A 27,739-nucleotide genomic window follows, 5' to 3' on the forward strand; every position below is an offset into this window, starting at 1 on the left:
TTTTTAAAAAAAATTTTAAAAATTAAATAAAAAAATAAAATTTTTATCCTTTTATATTCTCATCCTTTGTATTTCTGTGGTGTTGGTTGTTATTTTTTCTCTTTCATTTCTAATTTGGTTTGACATCTCACCCTCTTTTTTCTTTTCTTTATGATGAGTCTGGCTAAAGTTGTATCAATTTTTTTTTATCTTTTATAGAACCAGGTCCTGGTTTCACTGATCTATTTTTTTAATTTAATTTTTATTTTATTTCTATTCTAATCTTCCCCTTGCTGGCTTAGACTTTTTTGTTCTTTTTCTGGCTCGTTTACGTGTATGGTTATGTTGTTTATTTGAGATTTTTCTTGCTTTTTGAGGTAGGCCTATTTTGCCAGAAATATCCCTCTAAAATAGCTTTTGCTGCATCTCAAAGGTTTTGCACCACTGTGATTTCAATCTCATTTGTCTCCCTATATAATTTTTTTTCCCTTTGATTTCTGGCTGACCCTCATTGTTTAGTAGCATATTAATCAACCTCCATGTATTTGTGTTCTTTCTAGATAGTTTCTTTTTTTTTAAATGTTTATATTTGAGAGAGAGAGAGAGAGATAACAGGGGAGGGGCAGAGAGAGAGGGAGACACAGACCTCAAAGTGGGTTCCAGGATCTGTGCTGATAGTGCAGAGCCTGATATGGGGCTCAAACTCAGAAACCATGAGATCATGACCTCAACCAACTGAGCCACCCAGGCGCCCCTGATAGTCTCTTGTTTTTGATTTCTAATTTCATAGCATTCATTTGTGGTCAGGAAAGATGCATGATATGATTTAAATCTTTGTGATTTGTTGAAATTTGTTTTGTGGCCTGATATTCCATGTACACTTGAAAGAAATGTGTATTCTGATGTCTTAGTATGGAATGTTCTGAATACATCTGTTATCTGGTCAAATGTGTCATTCAAAATCAATGTTTCCTTGTTGATTTTCTGTTTGTATTGATGTAAGTGGGGTGTTAATATCTCCTACTATTATCATATTACTATCAATTAGTTCCTTTATATTATTAGCTACTTTTTGTATTTGGGTCCTCCTATATTGGGTTTATAATTATTTACATTTATTATGTATTCTTGTTGGATTGTTCCCTTTATGATTACAGTGTTCTTCTTTGTCTCTTGTTTCGGTCTTTGTTTTAAAGTATATTTTGTCTGATGTAAGTATTGGTAGCCCAGCTTTAATTTCCGTTCCATTCCATTTGTTATTTTCTTTTCTTTTCTTTTCTTTTCTTTTCTTTTCTTTTCTTGTCTTTTCTTGTCTTTTCTTGTCTTTTCTTGTCTTTTCTTGTCTTTTCTTGTCTTTTCTTTTCTTTTCTTCTTTCTGTATTCTTTCTTTTCTTTTTCTTCTTTCTCTCTTTCTTTCTTTCTTCCTTTCTTTTCTATATTTGATACCGTCTTCCTTTAGCCAGGAAAGTATCTGAGGTGAATTTTCTTAAAACAATCACAGGAGCCATTATCTGCAAACACACTGAAATACCAACTTTTTAACCACTAAAACACCTAGTCAGAGCTAAATCTAAAAATTAATTATTCATAATTAAAATGTTTTTCAAAATATACATAAAATTGGGCTACCAACACGTTTATATAATAATATTCCCTTCCTTTTTCATGATGAAAACTTTTCCATCCCTTCACTTGCCATCTGCATGTGTCTTTAGGTCTGAAACCAGTCTCTTCTAGTCAGCGTATAGTTGGGTCTTGCTTTTTATATTTTTAAATGTTTATTTTTGAGAGAGAGAGCATAAATGGGGGAGGGACAGAGGATCTGAAGCAGGCTCTGCGCTGACAGCAACAAGCCTAATGTGGGGCCTGAACCCACGAACCATGAGATCATGAACTCAGCTGAAGTCAGACGCTCAACTGATTGAGCCACCCAGGTATCCCAGATAGGTCTTGCTTTTTAATCCATGCCATTACCATATGTTTTTTATTGGGGCATTAAGTCCATTTACATACAAAGTAATTGTTGGGAGGTATGTACTTATTGCCATTTTGTTACTTATTTTATGATTGTTTTTGTAGTTCTCTCTTCCTTTCTTCTCTTGTTCTCTAACAGTTTGCTAACTTTCTTTAGTGATATAGCAAAACGTTGTTTTGCAAGCATAATTTGTTCAGGAAACATGCTTGTGATCCACAGCACTAGTATATCAACGCGAATTTCAAGAACCATTGACTCAATTTTGATCATGTGACATTTGGCATCATGTACTACTTATATTGCAAGACATCACTTGTTTATCTAGTTAAAATTTATTAGAAATGTTTGCTCATCTTGCAGAACACTCACAGAACAAGTTACTCGCAATCCAAGGTTTTACTGTACTTAAATCCCTTGCTCTTCATTTTTTGCATATCTGTTACTGTTTTTTTATTTGTATTTACTATTAGTTTGTATGTAACATCTTATGCATATTAAAGTCTATATTAAGTTGATGGTCAGTTAAGTTTGAACCTGTTCTTTCCTCTTCTCAGTCCTGGATTTTAGGAATAGGCTGTTATATTTTATATCCTTTTATTTTGTGAATACCTTGATTGATTTTTATAGATATACTTAATTTTATTTCCTCTGTGCTTCCTACTTTTCTTACTCTGGCTTGTGGTCTTTCCTTTCCACTCAGACACAGAGTCCCTTTTAACATCTCTTGTAAGGATGGGTTGGTGGTGATGAAATTCTTTAACTTTTTCTTTGTTTGTTTTGTTTTTATTTTTGTTTTTGTCTGGGAAACTCTCTATCTCTCCTTCTATTCTGAATGGTAGCCTTGCTGGATAGAGTATTTTTGGCTGTTTTTTTTTTTTTGTTGTTGTTGTTGTTGTTGTTGTTGTTGTTTTCTTTTTCTTTCAGCAGTTTGAATATATCATGCCACTCCCTCTGGCCTGAAAAGTTTTTGCTGAAAAAATCTGCCGATATATTTATGGGGTTTCTCTTGTATGCAACTGTTCTCTTTTCTGTTGCTACTTCTACAATTCTGTCTATACCACTACTTTTTGTCATTTTGATCACTGTGTTGGTGTGGATCTCCTTGGGTTGATTTTTTTAAGAGCTTTGTGCCTTCTGGATCTGAATTTCTGTTTTCTTCCCTAGATTTGGGAAGTTTCCAGCTATTTCTTCAAATAAATTTTCTGCTCCACTTTCTGTCTCTTCTCCTTCTGTGACTCCTATAATGCAAATGTTGCTATACTTGAGGTTGTCACTGAATTGCCTGCATCTATTTTCACTTTTTATTTTTTCTGTCTCCTGTTCAGCTTAATTGCTTTCCATTACTCTGTGTTTCACGTTGTTGATCCATTCTTCTAGTTTCTGTAGTCTAGTATTTGTTCCATGTGGTGTATTTTTAATTTCAGTTGAGTTTTTCAACTCTAATAGGCTCTTTTTTATGTTTTCTATATTTGTTAAGGGTCTCACTAATATCCTCCACTCTTAAGTCCATTGAGTATCTTTATAATACTTTATAATACTTAAATTCTCTATCAGGAATATTACTTATCTTCATTTCATTTAGCTCTCTTGCTGTGATTTTGTCCTGTTCTTTCATTTAGGACATCTTACTCTGTCTCCTTGTTTTGTCTAATTCTATTTCTGTTTCTGTATATTAGGAAAGTCAGCTACATGCCTTGCTGTTGAAAGTAGTGGCCTTATGAAGAGGTCCTTTATTGCCCTGAAGTGCAATGTCCCTTCTTCATCAGAACCTGTCACTTCAGAGGGGTATCCTAACTGTTGTGGCTGAGCCACCTTAAAAAATTGTGTTTTTACATTTATTTATTTTTGAGAGATAGAGGGAGACAAAGAGTAGAGGTGGGGAAGAGAGAGAGGGAGACACAGAATCTGAAGCAGGCTCCAGGCTCTGAGCTGTCAGTACAGAGCCTGACACGGGGCTCGAACCCACAAACTGTGAGATCATGACCTGAGCCAAAGTCGGACACTTAACCGACTGAGCCATCCAGGCGCCCCATGGCTGAGCCACCTGTTGTCTTCAATCCAGTCATCTGCAGTGGCTCTCTTTGCCTGCTGTGGACAGGGTTTGCTCCCTGTGTTGTTAGCGGGCCAGTCTGGGGATGTCTTGGGCTTGAGTTCAGTCAGACTAGGTATTTGCGAGAGGTGCAGTAGTACTAAACTACAAGTAGTACTAAACAACAAGACTTATGCTGTGTTGTACCCTGAGAAGCTTCTATTGGTGGATGGGGATTTCAGTCAGACCAGATGTTTGCCCCTAGCCCACTGGTTGCACTTCAGTGGAACTGCTGTGTGTGGTTAACTTCCCCTCCCTGAAAGGAGTAGTCACTTTGGAGGGGTGCTGTCTGGGACGGTTGCACACTGCCAACCCTTTGGATGGGCTCTGGCCAAGAGCATATTGGAGAAGACAGGTCCACAGGACAATGTGGGAGTGACTGTGGTGCTAGCAAGTTAGGTAAGGAGTGTGGCATTGCACTGGTTTCCACTTATGGTCATGTGTCTGTGCTGGGGATTGGGGAAGCAATGATGCCCCCTAGCTTTTTTGTTCTTGGAGAAGTCTCCCAAGATCTCTGCCCCTCCAGCATATTCTCTGATATTAGTAAATAAATCTTTCCACATAATCGAGGTATTTTTCAAAGATCTGCTTCTATGTTGTATCTCTACGGGGATATTGGTTGTGCTAGGCGCAGGGGCTCAGTTTCCTCTCACCTTGGTTCTCCCAGAGCTGAGCATGTTGATTTTTAAAATTTCAAGTGTTAAGCCCCACTGATTGTAAGAATTTGTGAAATTATGCCCCTCTCATTTTCCAGGCCATTGGTTATGGGGGCTCTTATTCATCATGGGAGCTCCCTGGTATGAGGGTCAGTTTCTTTCACCTCTCCACACCTTTGATGTTCCTGCCTCCTGGGGTAGTCCTCTAGGTCCATTTGGCTCCTGATCTTCTCTCCCCTTTCCTACCCTCTTCATTTTTTTAATTTTTTCAACGTTTATTTATTTTTGGGACAGAGAGAGACAGAGCATGAAGGGGGGAGGGGCAGAGAGAGGGAGACACAGAATCGGAAACAGGCTCCAGGCTCTGAGCCATCAGCCCAGAGCCTGACGCGGGGCTCGAACTCACGGACCGCGAGATCGTGACCTGGCTGATGTCGGACGCTTAACCGACTGCGCCACCCAGGCGCCCCTTTCCTACCCTCTTCAATACAGCCTCTTCTCTACATTTAGCTGTGGAGAGTCTGTCCTTCCAGTCTTCAGGTTGGTTTTTAGGTTATTTACACTGATGTGGGTGTTATCTGGTTGTATCTGTGGGATAAAGTGAATTTAGGGTCGTCCTACTCCACCATCTTCCCTGGAAGTCTATCTAGTAGCTGTTTTAAACTTCAGCTTTTTTTTTTTTTTTTTTTTTTTTTTTAATGTGCCCCGGTGCTCTTAGGGCTGACTTGTGCAGAGGCAGGAGAGGTATGGTGCCCAGACTCTGCCCCCATCTGAACTGTCAAGGTGGCGGCAGAATATAAACTGTGTCACTTGCCAGCCACTGCAACGCAGAGAAAGTTACCACAGTTCCCCAACTGTTTGGTAGGTTGCTAAACATGGTTCCTTTTTATTCAACTCGGCCTTTTATACTGTGGCTTTTTTTTTTTTTTTTTTTTTTTTTCTGTAATTCAGGGCAATGAGTCTGCTCACAGTCTCTCAGTGCTATCCCTCCCCACTGCAGTGCAGCATCGGTAACAGCGGTTTCCTTTAGTACTGTATCTCTAGCCTCTTGGTATTTTCTTTGGGGTCTCTCTGTGTTTTGTCGTGCAAAAGATGCCATTCATTCAGCTCTTAGTTCTTCTACAGGAGGAATATTTCTGTACATCACTCTTTTGGACCATAACCCCCCACTGCATCATATTTTAGAGGAGGAAATTGGTCAAACAGAATCAATTAAAATTGTTATAGTAACATCGTAGAAGATAATTGGACTCAAGATGGAAAGTTGGGTATATTCTTTACTTTGAAACTTGAAGTTTGGTAGCAAATTATAAGGACTCTTCTTTTAGGATTTATAAAACCTTTTTTAGAAATAATATAGAAGTGTATCCTTTGCATTTACCGCTGAATTTAAACAATAAACTTCTATTTTGGAAAAATATATGTCTAAGAAATGCTGATATAAACAAAAGTAGACTGGATTGTATTTTTCATACAATCTGGCAAAATTTTCATACGAAAAATAAAAATGATTTATAAAGCCATTGGATGGCATCATATCTAAGAAAGATTTATGTTTTATACTTACTCAAAAATGAATCTATTAAAATTTTTGCTCTTTAGTTCTGATTTGTTTTTAGTTGTATACTTTGGTTACAGAAGATTAAGACACCTTATTTACATTTTTATGGGTCACTCTGTGAGATGAATGCACATATTTTAATTACTCAATTTTCTGCATTAGATTTCCAATATAATCATTAATTATAATTTGAAATTATAAACAATGATATAAAGGATGAATGAATAAGGACAATTGTAAATAATGATATGAAGGATAAGAACATATAGTTTGCAGACAATATATTCAACATTAAATGTTATATTATTTTGAATTGTATTATACTTCCAGCCTGTACAGAAGACCTATCTGTGGTTATCAATGGCAACAAAGAAGTAGTGATTTTAATGTAATAAAAGTTATGAATAATCAAGAATATATAAAATTAATCTCCAGCCACCTCATTATTGGCTCTACAATTTTCAATATTTAACATTAGGTGATTTATACAATTTAATGAAATAATTGCAAAAGAACATTTATATAGTTCTTCCTTTATATGTTGAGAAGAATGTAGATATGTATTAGATATACTATTAATAGTGACACTATCAACATGAATTAAAAAATTTAATATTCATTGAGAACATGTATATTTGATATTTTTCTAACTTAATCTGAGTGTAATTACTATTATTCTCCTTAATTTACAAATAAGGATACTGAACCACGGAGAAATTAAGATATTTGTGCAATAAACTGCAAGAAATTAATGGAATCAAAAACCAAACACAGGAATGTAGATTTTAGATGTACATAATTTAAGCATAGCCATGCTAACTTTATGATGACATGTTTACAATTTTGTATAGTTGTTGGATCATATCGATGGGTATGATGATAATAGGAAAGATTATACACTTCTTTATTTTTAAGTAATTCTGATTAATTAGATTTTATGAGAAACATCAAGATGAATTATATTTAAGGAATACAAACAGTTCATGTCCCAATAAGCCATGCTTGTAGAGAGATGAAAATGCCAAATGTAAGCCCTGTGTTAGTTATCTTTTGCTACATAAAAGGGTATCACAGATTTAATGGCTTAAAACAAGACACATTTGCTATGTCATAGTTTCTGTAGGTTAGTAGTCCACTCACAGCTTGGCTTGGTTTTCTGTTCAGAGCCTCATGAGGCCACAATCAAGCATCAGTGGAACTATTCACATCTGGAGGCTCAACCAGGAAGATTCTGCTTCCAAGCTTATCAAGCTAAACATAAGTTGTTGGAGAAATTATTTCCTTGTGGTTTTCTGACTTGGGGACTTTGTGGGGGTTTTTATTGTTGTTGTTGTTTTTGTTTTGTTTTGTTTTTTTTTGTGTTGCTGGTTATTAGCTAGAGACCATTAAACCTAGCTGCCTTATTTCACTTAGCTTAATGACCCCAGGGTACATCTATGTTGTTGCAAATGGCAGGATTTCTTTCTCTCTCATAGCTGAATAATATTTTATATATATATCTCACATATCTTTTTATCCATCTGTCATTGTACACTTAGGTTGTTTCCATATCTTGGCTATTGTGAATAATGCTGCCATAAACATGCTAATGCACATCTTTTCATTATTGTGTTTCATTTTCTTCAGATATATACCTAGAAGTGAGATTGCTGGAGCATATTATGATATAGATCATAGTTGTTCTATATTTTTATGTTTTTTGAGGAACCTCAATAATGTTTTCCATAGTGACTGAACTAATTTAGATTCTAAACAACAATGTTAAAGAGCTCTATTTTCTCCATAAACTCAACGGTACTTGTCCTTGTTTTCCTGATAGTTATTTTACAGATGTGAGGTGATATTTCATCAGTTTTCATTTCCCTGATGATTAGTGATGTTAAGCATTTTTCAGGTACCTGTTGGCCATTTGTATGTCTTTTTTGAAAAAAAAAAAAAAAAAAAAAAAAAAAGCACAGTCAGGTCCTCTGCCCATTTCTTAATCAGATGGTTTTTGTTAAGTTCTTTATATATTGGATATTAACTCCTTATGCAATAGTTTCAAACATTTTCTCTCATTCTATAAGTTACCTTCTCATTTTGTCTATTGTTTCTTTTTCTTTGAATCCTTTAAGTTTGATTTAGTCTCACTGTTGATGTTTGGTTTCGTTTCTTGTTCTTTAGGTATTGTATCTAAAAAAAAATATGGCCAAAGCCAATGTCATGGAGCTTCTTTTTTTCTGTTAGGAATTTTAAAGTATCAGGTCTTCTTTTTAAGGCTTTAATCTATTTTGAATTAATTTTTGTGAGTGGTATAAGGATCTAATATTTGTCTGCATATATTTATCCAGTTTCCCCCACACCATTTGTTAAACAGACTATTTTTCCCCATTGAACATTCTTGGCTCCCTTGCCAAGTATTTGTTGACTCCATATGTGAAGACTCATTTTCAGGCTCTCTATTCCATTGGAATGTGTGTCTGTTATGCCAGTACTATATTGCTTTAATTACCATAGTTTTGTAATATAGTTTGAAATAACAAGGAAGTATCATTCCTCTTGATTTATTCTCATTTTCAGGGTTGCTCTGGCTCTTCTGGATCTTTTGTAGTTCCACATGAATTATATATAGTATTTCTGTGAAAAATTCCACTGGAAGTTCTATAGGGATTGCATGAACATGTAGATGACTTTGGGTAGTATGGACATTTTAACAATATTATTTGTGTCAATGAGCATGGGATGTCTTTCCACTTTTTGTGTGTGCCTTCTTCAATTTCTTTTATGTGAATCTTGTAATTTTCATCATACAGATATTTCACTTCCTTGGTTAAATTTATTCCTAAGTATTTTATTGTTTTTGATGTTAATGTAAAAGAGACACCTTTTTATATTTCTTTTTCAGAAATTTTCTTGTTTGTGTCTACAAACATAAGATTTATGCAAGTTGACTCTAAATCCTATAACTTTACTAAATTTGTTGATTAATTCCAACAGTTATTTGGTTGATTATTTAGAATTTTCTACATATAAGATCATATCATCTACAAATAATGACAATTTTATTTCCTTTTTTATTTGGATGCCTTTTATTTCCATGCCTGCTTGCCCAAGATAGGACTTCCAATACTGTGTTGAATAACAGTGGTGAGAGTGAGCATCCTTGTCTTGTTCTTATAGGAAAATCTTTCCCTGTTGAGTGTGGTGTTAGCTGTGCATTTGTTGTATATGATCTTCATTATCTTGAGGTATATTCCTTCTGTACTCAATTTGTGGAGAGATTTTATTATTATTTAAATATTTATTTATTTTGAGAGAGAGAATGAGCTGGGTAGGAACAGAGAGAGAGGGAAAGAGAGTCCCAAGCAGGCTCCACACCCAGTGGGTATGGAGCCCAACATGGGGCTTGATTTGTGTTGGTGAGATCACGAACTGAGCTGATAGCAAGAGTTGTATGCTTAGTCAACTGAGCCACCCAGACTCAGAGATTTAATTATTTAATGGTTATTTTATTATTTAATGTTTACTATTTAATGTTATTATTTTCTTTTATTATTTTAATATGTATTTTTTTCAAATGTCTTTTCTGCATCTATTGAGATGATCATGTGGTTTTTATGTTTCATTCTATTAATGTAGTGCATCACATTTATTGATTTGCATATGTTAAACTATCTTGGCATCCAAGGAATAATTCTTACTAGATCATGATGTATATCCTTTTAATGTGTTGTTGAATTATGCTATATTTTTAAAGAACTTTTAGAACAGAAGAGGGTCTAAGATGGCAGCAGAGTAAGACCCTGAACTCACCTCCTCCATGGACACATCAAATCTACACCTATATATAGAGCAATTTCTCCTGAATAACTAAGGGCTGATTGAACAGCTTTTATACAATAAAAGATACAGGGACCACATAAAGAATGGCAGGATACACAGAGACGTGGTAACAATGGGAACCCCATTCCCAGTGGTGCAAACTGCAATGGAAAGGGATCATACTAAGGAATCACAAGCAAACACAGAGAAAAGCTATAGCTCAGAGAAACCACATGCACAGCACTGTGAGGTGGCAGGGAGGCTCTTCCCCAGAACTAGGACACACAGAGTGGGAATATTTACGACATTGGGGTTTAAATCCCAGCCAAGCACCAGGGAGGCACCAGAATAGGCAAAGCAGGACAAACTGCCTCATTTGCACATGCAGCACAGTGAGGATAGCCTGAACAGGGTGGTATGGGACACCCGGTCCCTGGAAGGGAGACTGGGGTGTCACCATTTTTCTCCTCATCACCAACAAGGTGGAGCTTCAGGGACTGGACGTGGGCCCACAGGGGAGGCAGGACCCACCTACACTAAACCACACCCCTCCATGCCTGGTAACTGCTTATCTACTAGAGCAGGACTGATGCTGACTAAACAGACAGCTCCTCTTCCAGACCTGCACTGCTACATTGCATGGTTTAATTCTTGGGAAGTTCTTATTATATAGATATATTCTTCCTTCCTTTTCTCCTTCTTATCTCTTCTGTCCTTTAGTCTGGTTACTCTGGTTGTTGGTTTGTTTAAGCAGACATATTTAGTCCATTGTCTTGATATGTGTTCCACACCTCCCTTTTTATTTTCCTTTTTCTCTTTCTGGATTAAGCCATATAGTATCTCTGGTCAATTTTCTTTTCTTTTCTTTTTCCCCTGCCCATGTCATTTCTCTCTTTGTATGGGATAAGGCCTCTTCCATTAGCACCCTGTTGTTTACCTGTAGCTGGTGTTTCTGGTTTTTTATTTTCATTTTTTTTTTGTTTGTTTGTTTTCCTTTCCAGGGCTCTTTTAATGAGAAAATCAAAGCACACCTGGTGGAGGGTTCAAAACATCACTATGAGTAGGGAGATAAAGTAACCAAAGTCACAACAACAGAGAACAAGTAACACTCTCTAAAAAATACCTCCTAAAGGGCCAGAACTTAGATACTGTATGACTGCTTTTTAATATAGTAGTGCTCACAGGTGCAGGACACATTACAATATTTTAAAACACATAAGGGATACATATTTTAAAACTAGCCAAAATGATGAAATGGAAGAATTCTCCTGAAAAGAAATTTCAGGAAGAAATGACAGCTAAAGAATTGATCAAAACAGATGTAAACAATATAACTGAACAAGAATTCAGAATAATAGTCATTAGGTTAATCACTGGGCTAAAAAAAAGCATAGAATACAGCAGAGAATCTATTGCTGAAGAGATCAAGGAACTAAAAACTAGTCATGATGAGGTAAAAAATTCTGTAAAGGAGGTGCAAAATAAACTAGGGGTGGTGACAGCAAGGATTGAAGAGACAGAGGGGAGATTAAGTGAAATAGAATATAAAATGATGGAAAAAGATGAAGCTGAGAAAGAGATAAAAAAATTCTGGACCATGAGGGGAGAATTAGAGAACAAAGTGATTCAATGAAAAACAATATCTGTATCATAGGAGTTCCAGAAAAAGAGAGAGAGAAAGGGGCTGGAGTTATACTTGAACACATCATAGCTGAAAACATCCCCAATCTGGAGAAGGAAACAGACATCAAAATCCAGGAGGCACAGAGAACTCCCTTCAGACATAACTTGAACCGATATTGTGCAAGACATAGCATAGTGAAACTGGCAAAATACAAGGATAAAGAGAGAATTCTGAAAGCAGCCAGGGATAAACAGGCCTTAACCTACAAGAGTAGACATTTAAGGGAAGTAGCAGACCTATCTACTGAAACTTGACAGGCCAGAAAGGAGTGGAAGGAAATTTTCAATGTGCTGAATAGGAAAAATATGCAGCCAATAATCCTTTATCCAGCAAGTCTGTCATTCAGAATAGAAGGAGAGATAAAGGTTTTCCCAAACAAACAAAAACTGAAGGAATTCATCACCACTAAACCAGCCCTACAAGAAATCCCAAGGGGGACTCTGTGAGTGGAATGTGGCAAAGACCACAAAGGACCAGAGACATCACTACAAGCATGAAACCTACAGATAACACAATGACTCTGAACCCGTATCTTTCCATAATAACACTGAATGTAAATGGGCTAAATGCTCCAACCAAAGACATGGTTTATCAGAATGGATAAAAAAAAAAAAAAAAAGAGCCATCTATTTGCTCTCTACAAGAGACCCATTTTAGACCTGAGAACACCTTCAGATTGAAAGTGAGGGGATAGGGAACTATCTATCCTGCTACTGGAAGTCAAAAGAAAGCTGGAGTAGCCATACTTATATTAGACAAACTAGATTTTAAACTAAAGGCTGTATCAAGAGATGAAAAAGGACATTATGTCATAATTACAGGGTCTATCCATCAAGAAGATCTAACAATTATAAATGATTATGCACCAAATTCAAAAACACCCAAATATATAAAACAAAAACATAAGCAGTCTTATGTGGTAAGAATGTAGTAATTGCAGGGGACAGAAATGGATAGATCATCTAGACAGAAAATCAATAAAGAAACAATGGCCTTAAATGATACACTACCACAGATGGATTTGACAGATACATTCAGAACTTTTTATTCTAAAGCAGCAGAATACGTTCTTGAGTGAACATGGAATATTCCCCAAGATAAAGCATACACTGGGTCACAAAACAGCCCTCAAAAATATAAAAGAATTGAGATCATACCATGCACACTTTCAGACCACAATGCTATGATGCTTGAAGTCAACCACAGGAAAAAGTTTGGAAAACCTCCAAATTCATGGAGGTTAAAGAATGAACAGGTCAACCAGGCAATTAAAGAAGGAATTAAAAATGTATGTAAACAAATGAAAATGAAAACACAACAATCCAAACCCTTTGGGATGAAGCAAAGGCAGTGCTAAGAGGAAAATACACTGTAATCCAGGCCTATCTCCAGAAACAAGAAAAACCCAAAATACAACATTGAACAGCACATCTAAAGGAACTAGAAGCAGAACAACAAAGAAACCCAAAAGCCAGCAGAAGAAAAGAAATAATAAAGATCAGAACAGAAATAAACAATATAGAATCCAAAAAAAAAATCACAAAACAAAAAAACAAGCAACAGTAGAACAGATCAATGAAACTAAAGAGTTGGTTTTTTGAAAAAAAATAAAATTGATAAACCCTTAGGAAGACTTCTCAAAAAGAAAAGAGAGAGGACCAAAATAGATAAAATCAAAAATTAAAATGGATTTATCACAACCAATTCCTCAGAAGTACAAACAATTATCAGAGAATACTAAAAATTATACGCCAACAAACTGGACAACCTGGAAGAAATGGACAAATTCCTAGACACCCACACATTACCAAAACTCAAATGGGAAGAAATAGAACATTTGAACAGACCCATAACTAGTAAAGAAATTGAATCAGTTATCTAAAATCTCCTAACAAATAAGAGTCCTGGACCAGATGGATTCCCAGGAGAATTCTACCAGACATTTAAAGCAGAGTCAATACCTGTCTTTTTCATGCTGTTCCAAAAAACAGAAATGAAGGAAAACTTCTGGACTCATTCTATAAAGCTAACCTTACCTTGATTCCCAAACCAGACAGAGACCCACAACAAAGAATTATTAGAGGCCAATATCCCTGATGAACATGGATGCAAAAATTCTCAACAAGATGCTAGAAAATCGAGTTCAACAGCATATAAAAAGAAGTATTTACCATGATCAAGTGGGATTCATTCCTGGGCTGCAGGGCTGGTTCAACATTCACAAATCAATCAATGTGATACATCACATTAATAAAGGCATGGATGAGAACTATATGATCCTGTCAACAAATGGAGGAAAAGCATTTGACAAAATGTAGCATTGTTTTTTGATAAAAAAACCTCAAGAAAGTCGGGATAGAAGGAACATACCTAAACATCATAAAAGCCATATATGAAAATCCCACAGCTAATATCATTCTCAATGGGGAAAAATTGAGAGCTTTCCCCCTGAGATCAGGAATACGACAGGAATGTCCACTCTCAACACTGTTGTTTACCATAGTGTTGGAAATCCTAGCATCAGCAATCAGACAACAAAAGGAAATCAAAGGCATCAAAATTGGCAAAGAAGACGTCACACTTTCACTTTTCACAGACATGATACTCTACACGGAAAACCTGAAAGGCTCCACCAAAAGACTACTAGAACTGATACATGAATTCAGCAAATTAGCAGGGTACGAAATCAATGTACAGAAATTGGTTGCATTTCTGTACACCAATAATGAAGCAACAGAAAGAGAAATCAAGAAACTGATCCCATTTACAATTGCACCAAGAACAATAAACTACATAGGAATAAACCTAACCAAAGAGGTAAAAGATCTGTATGCTGAAAACTATAGAAAACTTATGAACCAAATTGACGATACAATGAAATGGAAAAACATTCCATGCTCATGGATTAGAAGAATAAATATTGTTAAAATGTCAATGCTACCCAAAGCAATCTACACATACAATGCAATCCCAATAAAAATTGCACTGACATTCTTCTCAAAGCTAGAACAAGCAATCCTAAAATTTGTATAGAACCACAAAAGACCTCAAATAGCTGAAGTAATATTGAAGAAGAAAACCAAAGCAGGAGGCATCACAATCCTAGACTTTAGCCTCTACTACAAAGTTGTACTCATCAAGACAGTATGGTATTGGCACAAAAAGAGACACATAGACCAATGGAATAGAATAGAGACTCCAGAATTGGACCCACAAATGTATGGCTGACTAATCTTTGACAAAGGAGGAAAGAGTATCAAATGGAAAAAAGACGGTCTCTTTAGCAAATGGTGCTGGGAGAACTGGACAGCACCATGAAGAAATGATGAAACTAGACCACTTTCTTACACCATACACAAAAATAAACTGAAAATGGATGAAAGACCTCAATGTGAGATAGGAAACCATCAAAACCCTAGAGAAGAAAGCAGGCAACAACCTCTTTTACCTCAGCTGCAGCAATTCCTTATTTGAAACATCTCCAAAGGCAAGAGAATTAAAAGCAAAAATGAACTATTGGGTCCTCATCAAGATAAAAAGCTTCTGCACTGCAAAGGAAACAATCAACAAAAGTAAAATGAATTGACAGAATGGGAGAAGATATTTGCAAGTGACATATCGGTTAAAGGGTCAGTATCCAAAATCTATAAAGAACTCACCAAACTCCATACCCAAAAAACAGATAATCCAGTGAAGAAATGGGCAGAAGACATGAATAGACACTTTACTAAAGAAGACATCCAGATGGCCAACAGACACATGAAAAGATGCTCGACGTCTCATCAGGCAATACAGATCAAAACCACACTGAGATATTACCTCACACCAGTCAGAGTGGCTAAAATGAACAGATCAGGAGACTATAGATGCTGTCAAGGATGTGGAGAAATAGGAATCCTCTTGCACTGCTAGTGGGAATGCAAACTGGTGCAGCTGCTCTGGAAAACAGTGTGGAGGTTCCTCAAAAAATTAAAAATACAACTACCCTACAACCCAGCAATAGCACTACTGAGAATTTATCCAAAGGATACAGGAATGCTGATACACAGGGGCACATGTACCCCAATGTTTATAGCAGCACTTTCAACAATAGCCAAATTATAGAAAGAGTCAAATGTACATCAACTGATGAATGGATAAAGATGTGGTTTATATATATAATTCAATACTACTTGGGAATGAGAAAGAATGAAATCATGCCATTTGCAACAACGTGGATGGATCTGGAAGGTATTATGCTGACTGAAATAAGTCAGTAAGAGGATAGATATTATATGTTTTCACTCATTTGTGGATCTAGAGAAACTTAACAGAAGTTCTTGGGGGAAGGGAAGGGGAAAAAATAGTTGCAAACAGAGAGGGAGGGTGGGAAACCATAAGAGACTCTTAAAGCCTGGGTGGATCCAACTGAGGGTGGATGAGGAGGTAGGGGAGAGGGGAAAATGGGTGATGGGCATTGAGGAGGGCACTTGTTGGGATGAGCACTGGGTATTGTATGTAAGCAATGAACCACAGGAATGTACCCTAAAAACCAAGAGCATACTTTGCACATTGTATGTTAGCCAATTTGACAATAAATTATATTTAAAAAAAAGCTGTAGTTCAGAAGAGCTAGAACATAAGGGTTGATTTTCCACCATATGGTGGGGGGTCTGCTGGACCCTTCTTTGGGATTAGGTGCTGGCATTCTGTAAGGTTTACATACTCCCTTCATCCAGTTAGCACACACAAAAGCAGGATCTAGTCAGTGTTCTGCCTCAACAGTTCCAGGTCCCTAAACCACACCAACCCTATATTTCTCCTTAAGGAAAGCCCTCCTGCACCCACCTGAGCTCCAGGCATCCCAGGAAAATGTTTCCAGCAGCACATACCAGGACATCTCCAGAGAGTGCCCACTACAGCTCCAGTTGTCTTGCCAAGATGAAAAAGGCTAAAAGCACTGCTGGACACTCCAGGCCTGTACCCACCTTATCTCCAGACAACATACCAGGGCATCCCTGTGCAAATCAACCTGGGAGCTCCCATACCACACTTGCTTTAGCTCCTGCATTCCTACCATGGTTCTCCCACTTCTCCTCAAGCCAACTGCCAGGGTGACACCTGTGTGGAATTCGCCAAGACCCCCCTGGCCCATGCCCACTGAAGCTCCAGACATCTTGACAAGGTATCCCTGTGCACAATGCCCCAGGAACTCCTAACCTGAGCTCTTTTCAGCTCTAGCTGTTCCACAGGTTGAAATCAGAGTAGAATATGCCAGGAATACCAGTCTTAACCTGCTATACCTCCAGCCAAAGCTGCCAAGCACAGAAAATCTACACAGGGGATAATTCCTACATAAGGCCTCTCCTTCAAGACTAGGAGAAGTAGCTGTTCTGCCTAATTCATTGAAATAAACACAGAAAGTAAAACAATATTAAGAGAAAAGGAATATGCTGCAAATTTAATAACCAGAGAAAATGTCAGAAAGATAACTAAATAGCAATAAGTAATCTACCTGATAAAAAGTCCAAAGTAAAGATGCTCACCAGACTTGAAAATAAAGTGGGTATGAATTCAGTGAGAACTGAAAGGGAAGATATAAAACAGAACCAACCAGAGTTGGAGAATACAATAACTGAAATTAAAAATACACTAGAGGAGGGGCGCCTGGGTGGCGCAGTCGGTTAAGCGTCCGACTTCAGCCAGGTCACGATCTCACGGTCCGTGAGTTCGAGCCCCGCGTCGGGCTCTGGGCTGATGGCTCAGAGCCTGGAGCCTGCTTCCGATTCTGTGTCTCCCTCTCTCTCTGCCCCTCCCCCGTTCATGCTCTGTCTCTGTCTGTCCCCAAAATAAATAAACGTTGAAAAAAAAATTAAAAAAAAAATACACTAGAGGAAATCCATAGCACATTAGAGGATACAAGAGAATGGATTAGCCATCTGGAAGACAAGCTAAAGGAAAGCACTCAAGCTAAACAGCAAAACAAACAAACAACATAGGTTAAAAGACATCTTGGACAACAACAAGTGTACTGAAATTTGTAATATAGAGGATCCAGAAGGAGCAGAGAGAGAGAAAGGGGCAAAAAACTTACTTGAAGAAATAATAGCTAAAAACTTTCCTAAGCTGGGGAAGGAAACAGATATTCAGGTATAGGAAGCATAGTAGATCCAAAAAAGATGAACCCATGGAGGTCTACACAATGACACATAATAATTCAAATGGTAACAACTAAAAAGACAGGAAGAATCTTAAAAGCAGCAAGAGAACAACAATTAGTTATGCTCAAGGGGAAAACACATATGGCTATCAGCTGATTTTTTAGCAGAAACTTTGAGTATATCATGTCACTTCCTTCTGGACTTCCAAGTGCTGAAGGGAAAACACCTACAACCAACAATACACTACCTGGCCAGGTTATAATTCAGAATTTGAAGACTGATAAAGAATTTCTCAGACAAACAAAAGTTAAAAGAGTTCATCACAATTTGACCAGATTTACAAAGAATATTAAAGGGAGTTCTTTAGCAAAGAAAAGGAAGACCATAATTAGAAGAAAATTATCAGACAGGGTGCCTGCTTGGCTCAGTCAGTTGAGTGTCCAACTTCGGCTCAGGTCATGATCTCACAGCTCGTGAGTTCCAGCCCCGCATCAGGCTTTGTGCTGACAGCTCGGAGCCTGGAGCCTGCTTTGGATTCTGTGCCTCCCTCTCTCCCTGCCTCAACCCACTCGCATTCTGTCTCTGTCTCTCTCAAAAATAAATAAACATTAAAAACATTTTTTTAAAAAGAAGAAAATTATCAGAGGAAAAAAAATCATAGGTAAAAGCAAACAAATACCAAAAGTAGTAGATCGATCACTTATAAAGGTAGTATGAAGGTTGAAAGGCAAAAGTAATAAAATCAAATATATCTGATAAATTAGTTAAGGGACTCACAAAATAAAAAGAAATAAAATATAAAATCATATTCATGAAACATGGAGCGAATATTAAAATATAGTGCTTTTAGAATGTGTTTGATCTTAATAACCATCAACCTAATATAGACTGCTATGCACTTAGGATGTTATATATGAACCTCATGGTAACCACAAAACATAAACTTGTAATACATGTGTAAATAATACAGAAAAGATTCCAAGGGTAACACTATAAAAAGTCATCAATCACAAGGGAAGTGAGCAAGAGAAGGAAAATGGAGCAGAGAAGAACAACAAAAACAACAAACATACAATTAACAAAATGAAAATAAGTACATACCTGGCTATAATTACTTTAAATAGTCTAGATGTAAATGGTCTAAATGCTCACGTTAAAAGACATAGGGTGACTGCATAAAAATTATAAGATGCAGCATATGAGAGACTCACTTCAGATCTGACGACACATAGAGAAAGTTATTGGATAGAAAAGATATTCCATGCACATGGAAATATAAAACAAGCTGGAGTAGCAATACTTAGACAAAATAGACTTGAAAGCAAAAACTGTAGAAAGAGACAGGACATTACACAGTGATAAAATAGATCAGTCTAAAAGGAGGGTATAAAAACTGTAAATATCTATGTACCCAACACAAGAGGACTTAAATATGTAAAGAAAATGTTAACGGAGATAAGGGGAGAAATTTACAGTTAAATAATATTTATAGGTGACTTTAACATCCTACTGAGATCAATGGATAGATAATCTAGACAGAAAATCAATGATACCGTGCATTTGAATGAAACATTAGACCATAGGGACTTAACAGATACATACATACTATTCCATCCCCAAATAGCAGAATGCACATTCTTTTCAAGTGCACATGGAATATTCTCCTGGATATAGTACATTAGGCTACAAAACAAGCCTCAGTGAATTTAAGAAGATTGAAACCATATCAAGCAACATTGCTGACCAATGGTATGAAACTAGAAATCAATCACTTAAAAACAAAACTGGAAAAACACAAACATGTGGAGGCCAAATAACATGCTACTAAACAACCAGTGAAGAAATCAAAGAAGAAATAAAAAACATGAAGACAAATGAAAATGGAAGTGCAATGGTGTAAAATCTCTGGAACACAGGAAAAACAGTTCTAACATGGAAGTTTATTGTGATAGAGGCCTAACTCAACAAATAAAAATCTCAAACAACCTAACCATACACTTAAAGGAATGAGAAAAATAAGAACAAATCCCAAAGTTAGTAGGAAAAAAAAAAAAAAAAAAGGAAATAAAGATCAGGGCAGAAATAAATAGAAGCTAAAAAAATTAGAAAAGATCAATGAAACCAACAGTTGGTTATTTGAAAAGACACAACAAAATTGATAAACCTTTATCTAGACTCATTAAGGAAGAATAAGACACAACTCAATAAATTAAGTCGGTAATGAAAAATAACAATCAACACAAAAAACAAAGGATTATAAAAAATTACTACAAATAATTATGTGCCAATAAATTGGATAATCTAGGAGGAAATCAATAAGTTCTTACAATACAACCTTCCAAAATAGAATCAGGAAAAAAATATAAAATTTGCATGGACTGATTACTAGCAACCAAATTGAATCTGTACTAAAAAACCTCCCTAAAAAAAAAAAAAAAAAAAAAGGCCAGCACTGGATAGCTTTAAAGGAGAATTCTACTAAACATTTAAAGAAGAGTTAATACTATTCTTCTCAAACTATTTCAAAAAATGGAAAAAAAATATTCCAAATATATTGTACAAGGACAGCATTGCCCTGATACTGAAACCAGGAAGACACGCAAAAATTAAATAAACAAATCCAGAAGTAAATAAAAAAAGAAAAATGAAAGAAAACTTCATGCCAATATTCCTGATGAACATAGATGTAAAAATCCTCAGCAGAATACAAGCATACTGCGTTCAACAATACATTAAAAAGATCATTAACCAAGTCAAGTGGAGTAGTGCGAGGATGTAATGATGGTTCAATATCTGCAAGCCAATCAATGTGGTACATCACATTAACACAATGAAGGGTAAAACCATATGATTATCTTAATAGATGCAGAAAATAGCATTTGACAAAATTTAACATCCATTCATGATAAAAACTCTCAACAAAGTGGGTCTATAGAAAATATACCTCAACATAATAAAGATCAAATATGACAAATCTACAACATTATTCTTAATGGGGAAAAACTGAAAGCTTTTCCTCTAAGATCAAGAATAAGACAAGTATGTCCACTGTCACAAATTGTATTCAAAACAGTACTGGACATTCTAGCCACAGTAATTAGACAAGAAAAGGAAACTGGAAAAAATCCAAATTGGTAAGAAAATACTAAAACTGTCACTATTTGCAGATGACATGACACTATAAAAAATGTAGACTCTACCAAAAAAACTATTATAAGTAATAAGTGCTTTCATTAAAGTTGCAGGATATGAAATTAACACAGAAATCTATTGTATTTCTATACACTAATAATGAATTAGCAGAAAGACAAATTAAGAAAACACTTCCATTTACTATTGCACCAAAAAGAATAAAACATCTAGGCATAAATTTAACCAAGGATATGAAAGACCTGTGCTCTGAAACTACAAGATATTTAGGAAAGAAGTTGAAGATGACATAAACAAAAGGAAAGAGAGCACACACATATGGATTGGAAGAATTACTGTTTTTAAAATGCCCATACTACTCAACGAAATCTACAGATGCAATGCAATCCCTATAAAAATATCAATAGCATATTTCACAGAACTGGAACAAATAATCCTAAAATTTGTATGGAACCACAAAAAAAAAAAAACAACCTTGAATAGCCAATGCACTCTTGAGAAAGAATGAAAAAGCTGGAGGTATCACAATTCCAGATTACACTATGTACTACAAAGGTGGAGTAATCATACCAGTGTGGTTCACACAAAAAAAGACATAGATCAATGGAACAGGATAGGTCCAGAAATAAACCACACTTATGTAGTCAATTAGTCTATGGGAAAGAAGGCATCAACGTACAATAAGGAAAAGACAGTTTCGTTAATAAATGGTGATGTGCATTTAATGCACATACAAAAGAATGATACTGGGCCACTTTCTTATACTATACACAAAAATAAATTCAAAATGTAACTAAAGATCTAAATGAAAGACCTGACACCATAAAAATCCTAAAAGCAAATGTAGGCTGTAATCTCTCGGACATTGGCCTTAACAACATTTTTCAGGATATGTCTCCTTGGTTAAGGGAAACAAAAGCACAAATAAATTACTATGACTATACCAGACTAAAAAGCTTTTGCACAGAGATGGAAACCATCAACAAAATGAAGAGGCAACCTACTTATTAGGAGACGTTTACAAACGATATATCTGGAGTGAATATCCAAAATACATAAAAAATCCATACAACTCAACACCAGAAAACAAATAATCCAATTCAAAATGGGCACAGGACCTGAATAGATATTTTCCAGAAGAATACCTACAGATGACCAGCATCCACGTGAAAAGATGCTCACCATTACTAATTATCAGTGAAATGCAAATCAGAACCACAATAACACCTCACAGCAGTCAGAATGGCTAGTAAAAAAAACAAAAAATAAATAAGTATTGGTGACTATGTGGTAAAAACAGAACCTTTGTGCACTGTTTGTAGGAATGTAAATGGCTGCAGCTACTGTGAAAAACAGTATGAAGTTTCCTCAAAAAAAAAAAAAAAAGTAAAAATAGAAATACCATATGACCCAGTAATTCTGCTACTGGATATTTACCCAAAGAAAACAAAAGGCACTTTTTGAAAGGATATGGAAGCAACCTAAGTGGCCAATGATAGATGAATGGATAATGAAAATGTGGTGTGTGTGTGTGCTCATGCATGCACATACAACACACACACATAATGGAATAATACCCATAAAAATTAAATCTTACTATTTGCAACAACATGGATCAATGTATAAGATATTAAGTGAAGTAAGTGAAAGAAAAAGAAACATGATTTCAATTATATGTGGAATTTAAAAACAAACAAAAATAAAAACATTTGGGGCGACTGCGTGGCTCATTTGGTTAAATGACTCTTGACCTCAACTCAGGTCTTGATCTAAGGGTTGTGAGCTAGAGCCCACTTTGGGCTCTGTGCTGGGTGTGGAGCCAACATAAAAAAATAAAACTAAAAAGTTAAAACAATAAAAGCAGACTCATAAATACAGAGAACCGGTGATTGCCAGAGGGGAGGGGAGTGGGGGAATGGTCTAAATAGGGGGAAGGAATTAAGAGGTACAAAGTTCCAGTTATGAAACCAGTCACAGGGATGAAAAGTACAACATTGGAAATGTAATCAATAATATTTTATGTTGACAGATGGTGACCATACTTATTATGGTGAGTATTTTGGTAATATATGGAATTGCTGAATCACTGTTCACCTGAAACTAATATAACATGTTAACTACACTTCAATATTAAAATTGCATCTATATTAATCAAGGATACGGATTTACAATTTTTTGTTCTTGTAGTGTTTTTCTCTGGCTTGGTATCTGGGTAATGCTTGCCTTTTAGAATGAGTTTGGGAATATTCCCTCTGTTCAATATTTGGGGAAGATTTGGATAAGAATTGGCATTAATTCTCCTTTAAATGTCTGTTAGAATTCACCAGTGAAGCCATCTGGTCCCAGGGTTTTCCGTGTTGTGACATTTTGATTACTGATAAGTCTTTTTACTCATTATTTGTCTGTCCAGATTTTCTATTTCTTCATGATTAAATCTTGGTAGGCTGTATGTTTCTAGGAATTTTTCTATTGCTTCTAGGTTATTCCATTTATTGGCATAGTCATAGTAGGCTCTTAGGATTCTGTGTATTTCTGTGGCGTCCATTACAATTTATCCTCTTTATTTTAGTCTTTTTTTTTTTCTAAGTTAATCTAGATAAAGCTTTGTCAGTTTAGGGGCGCCTGGGTGGCTCACTGGGTTGGGCGTCTGACTTCAGCTCAGGTCACGATCACAGGGCTCTGGGCTGACGGCTCAGAGCCTGGAGCCTGCTTCCGATTCTGTGCCTCCCTCTCTCTCTGCCCCTCCCCCGTTCATGCTCTGTCTCTCTCTCTCTCAAAAATAAATAAACGTTAATTAAAAAAAAATAAAATAAAGTTTGTCAGTTTAACCAGCTTAGTTCTGTTCTTTTCTATCATTTTTCTTGTCTCTATTTATTTCCACTCTGATCTTTGTTATTTCTTTCTTGCTAATCTTGGGCTTAGTTTGTTACTCTTTTTCTACTTCCTAAGACATAACGTTAGGTTGTTTGAGATAATGTTTTCTTAACATAATCATTTATCATGATAAACTTTCCTCTCAGAGCTGCTTTTGCAGCATCCCATAGATTTTGGTGTTCTGTATTTCCACTTTCATTTGTTTTATTTCCATTTTGATTTCTTCTTCAACCCATTGGTTGTTCAAAGGTGAGTGAATTGTTTTGTTTCCACATGTTTGTAAATTTTCTAGATTTCCTCTTTTGTTGATTTCTAGTTTCATACCATTGTGGTCAGAAGTGTTCTAAATTTGCTAAGATTAGTAAGAGTCAATTCCCCTTTAGTCACTTTCCAGTTCAGGGATATTTTTATTCCCTGTTCTTTCTCCCAAGGAAATCTAAGTTGCCAAATACAAGTTCGCTTATGAAAAAGCAGCGTTTATTAATATTGGAAGTGGTTTTTCTTAGTTCATTCTATTGGCTGCTTCTCAGTTATAGATTGTCTTTTATCTGATCTTGGCCACTGGTCTCTCCCCTGCTGGATCTGCTGCTGTTGTACAGAATTCTATCATGATCTTTGTTTCATTTGCCTAAGATACATCCCTTGAAAATATTCTTATTTTCCATGGGGCGCCTGGGTGGCGCAGTCGGTTAAGCGTCCGACTTCAGCCAGGTCACGATCTCGCGGTCCGGGAGTTCGAGCCCCGCGTCAGGCTCTGGGCTGATGGCTCAGAGCCTGGAGCCTGTTTCCGATTCTGTGTCTCCCTCTCTCTCTGCCCCTCCCCCGTTCATGCTCTGTCTCTCTGTCCCAAAAATAAATAAACGTTGAAAAAAAGAAAGAAAATATTCTTATTTTCCAAACTTGAGAGTTTTCCCATTCTGCTGGCCATTTCAGCCACTCAAATATCACTCTTCAGGGGCAAAGCACAGGAACTCTCAGCAAGCAAGGGAGGCAGGATTCTATAAATTTCTTTCAAGATTGTTCAGTTTAAATGTCCTTCATTACTACTCCATTATTCTGGTATCTAAAGAGAAGAATTAACTGGGAGTCTGCTCTTATATCCAAATATCTGAAGACCTGGTATTTAGAAGAGATGATGTATTATTTCAAACAGAACAGAACAACTGTGTTGCATCTTATCTGCCTTCAATCCCTAAGCTCCCACTGCATAGTTTTGTTTCTAATAGTCAAGTGTGACAAACTTTTTGCTATGCTGGACCTTAATTCTTGTTGTTTCTGAGTCTGGAAAGAATTCCTGTGAGACTGTCCCCTACTTAGAATTCAAATCTCAGCTCAAATGTTGCTTCTTCCAAAAAGGCTTGCTAAACACCTACTCTCAGAAGTCACCTAGTCACTCCCAGTGATTTCTTCCTTTTTCCCCTTAATCCTATTATTTCACCTTTCTTCTTCCTCAATGCACATATCTGGTGGCTTATTGACTTGTTTCCTACTTTTATTGTGAGGTTAGGAGCTTTGTCCAGTGTCTCATTTGTCTTCCAAATATAGGCCAAGGCCTGACACATGATGGATAAATCACTGCTTAATGAATAAATAACATAATGAATATACACATGTTGTTCTTATCTCTTATTTAGTTGTGACGATGGCATGAGAAACACAGTCAACTTCTGAGGATATGTTCAACTGTTCATATCCTGTGATATTCATATCACAGCTGTTCAACTGTTTATAATTCTTTATTCAATCAGGTATTTTGTATAAAAAATGCAAGTATACTATACCAAATATGTTATGAATGCCTGATTGCAAATTTCAAAATAGGCTTTGTACCAGATATTACTTTAACACAGAATATTATTTTTAAGTACCAGAGGAAATGAAATTTGACTTAAGTTAAAGTTAAGGGAATTAAGACATCTATAATCTATAACAAAGAAAAGTATTGAAATCTAGAAAATTAGATATTATAAAAAAACTATTTTACAAGTAGTTAAATTATAATTCCACTTTTTTTTAATGTTTATTTTTGAGAGAGAGATAGAGCTTGAGCAGGGGAGGAGCAGGGAGAGAGGGAGTCACAGAATTCAAAGCAGGCTCCAGGATCTGAGCTGAGTACACAGCCTGATGCAGGATTTGAACTCACAAGCTGTGAGATCATGATCTGAGCTGAAGTCGGGCTTAACTGACTGAGCCACCCAGGTGCCCCTAATTCCAACTTAAAAAAAATGTTTTATGTTTATTTTTGAGAGAGAGACAGGGTACAAGCAGGGGAGGGGCAGAGAGAGGGAGACATAGAACCTGAAGCAGGCTCCAGGCTCTGAGCTGTCAGCACAGAGCCTTACGTGGGGTTGGAACTCACGAGCTGAGAAATCATGACCTGAGCTGAAGTTGGGCTTCATGAACTAAGCCACCCAAGTGCTCTATAATTCCACTTTTAAAGGAAGTGACTTATCAGACTCTGCTATAAAAGGAAAAGCGAATATAGATATTCTGAGAATGAAACAAGAGATGAAAGAAACAGAATATAAAGAGTTACTTAGAGTTTAGAAAATAAAATTAAAGTAGAAAGCCAAATATAGAATGAGTTTATTGTTCATAAATAGCTTTTAAGATTATAATAAAAAGCATTTACAGGGGAGATATTTACAAGGGACATACTCACGGGAGATATTTTAACAGAGAAATACTCTAGAAAGTAAGAACATTAATGATGATGTTAAACTGGAACAGTACTGTCATGTTATTTGTCAATTTTCTCATTAAAGTGTAGACAAGTGAGAAATAAAGACCTTGAAAAATTGTCAGTTGACAAAAAGCAGATAAAAGAGTAGTAATTAGAAAAATTTACCATATGCAAACCAGTGGGACCTGTCAGCCTTATTTTCTGTGATTTTCAAAGTATTGCCTTATGCACTTACCATTTTTGAACAGTCTTCAAGACATGATGTTTTACTGGTCGGTGTATGGAAACTCATTCAGTATTGAAAAGTGCCTGAAAGTCTATAAACAGCCACAGTGAATCTAATTAGAAGGAGAAGTCTAATAAAACACCACAGATCTGTTGCTATGTTGTCAGGTTTAAAACCTTAACAGTTTGGAAAAGGAAAGTATGAAAATGACCTTTGTACATGTTAATAAGTAGGTGGGCACTATAAAAACTTTGAAATTAGAAATATTTTTAAAAACCTTAAGGCTATAAATTTATTTTTTCAAAAATCCACACACTGTAAATAGCAGTAAATCTATATCTCACAAAGATTTATGAATCTTCCCTGTAAGAGACCTGAAGACTGAATGTATCTTTAAATTTTATCTGTTTGCCCACTGGGATGCGAAAGAGAGTTGACAAAGGAGACATGAGTGAAAAGATAATATAAATGAAATTTGAGCAAAAAGGGTGATAGGATATTGTGTGCCACATGAAAGGGAGTAACTGCTCTTCTTTGCTCAGCTTTCTGGTTGGATTTTTACCAATTTTATCTTTCCCAAAGAGAAAGGTATCTTGTAAGAATCGAAAGAATAGGGGCAACCATCTCCAACACACCACTTTCCAGGAAAGCTCGGCATGCAGGTCTACAAATTTATAACAAAACAAGCTTATTAGAGAAAGAGGCAGATCATGAAGTCATCAAGCTGTTAAAAGACTTTTGCCAAAGGGAAGCAACGTTTATTTGACCTGTGTTAAAGCCCTAATCACCAATGTGAAGATTATTTGGGGGTGGGGACTGTCGGAGGTAATTATGTTTAGATAAAATCATGAGGGTAGACCCTTCGTGATATGCTTAGTGTCTTATAAAGAAGAGACCAAAGGGCTTGCTCTCTCTTTCTGT

At 36.2% G+C, this 27,739-nt stretch overlaps 1 long non-coding RNA gene across 1 annotated transcript in view; it reads left to right on the forward strand.

The window, feature by feature from the left end:
* LOC121035140 (uncharacterized) overlaps positions 1 to 27,739 on the forward strand; it is a 102,362-nt gene that overhangs the window by 74,484 nt on the left and 139 nt on the right. The window lies entirely within an intron of this gene.

The sequence above is a fragment of the Herpailurus yagouaroundi genome, unplaced genomic scaffold, assembly GCF_014898765.1.
Source record: "Herpailurus yagouaroundi ecotype Mexico unplaced genomic scaffold, PumYag 28, whole genome shotgun sequence".
NCBI classification, from domain to species: domain Eukaryota; kingdom Metazoa; phylum Chordata; class Mammalia; order Carnivora; family Felidae; genus Herpailurus; species Herpailurus yagouaroundi.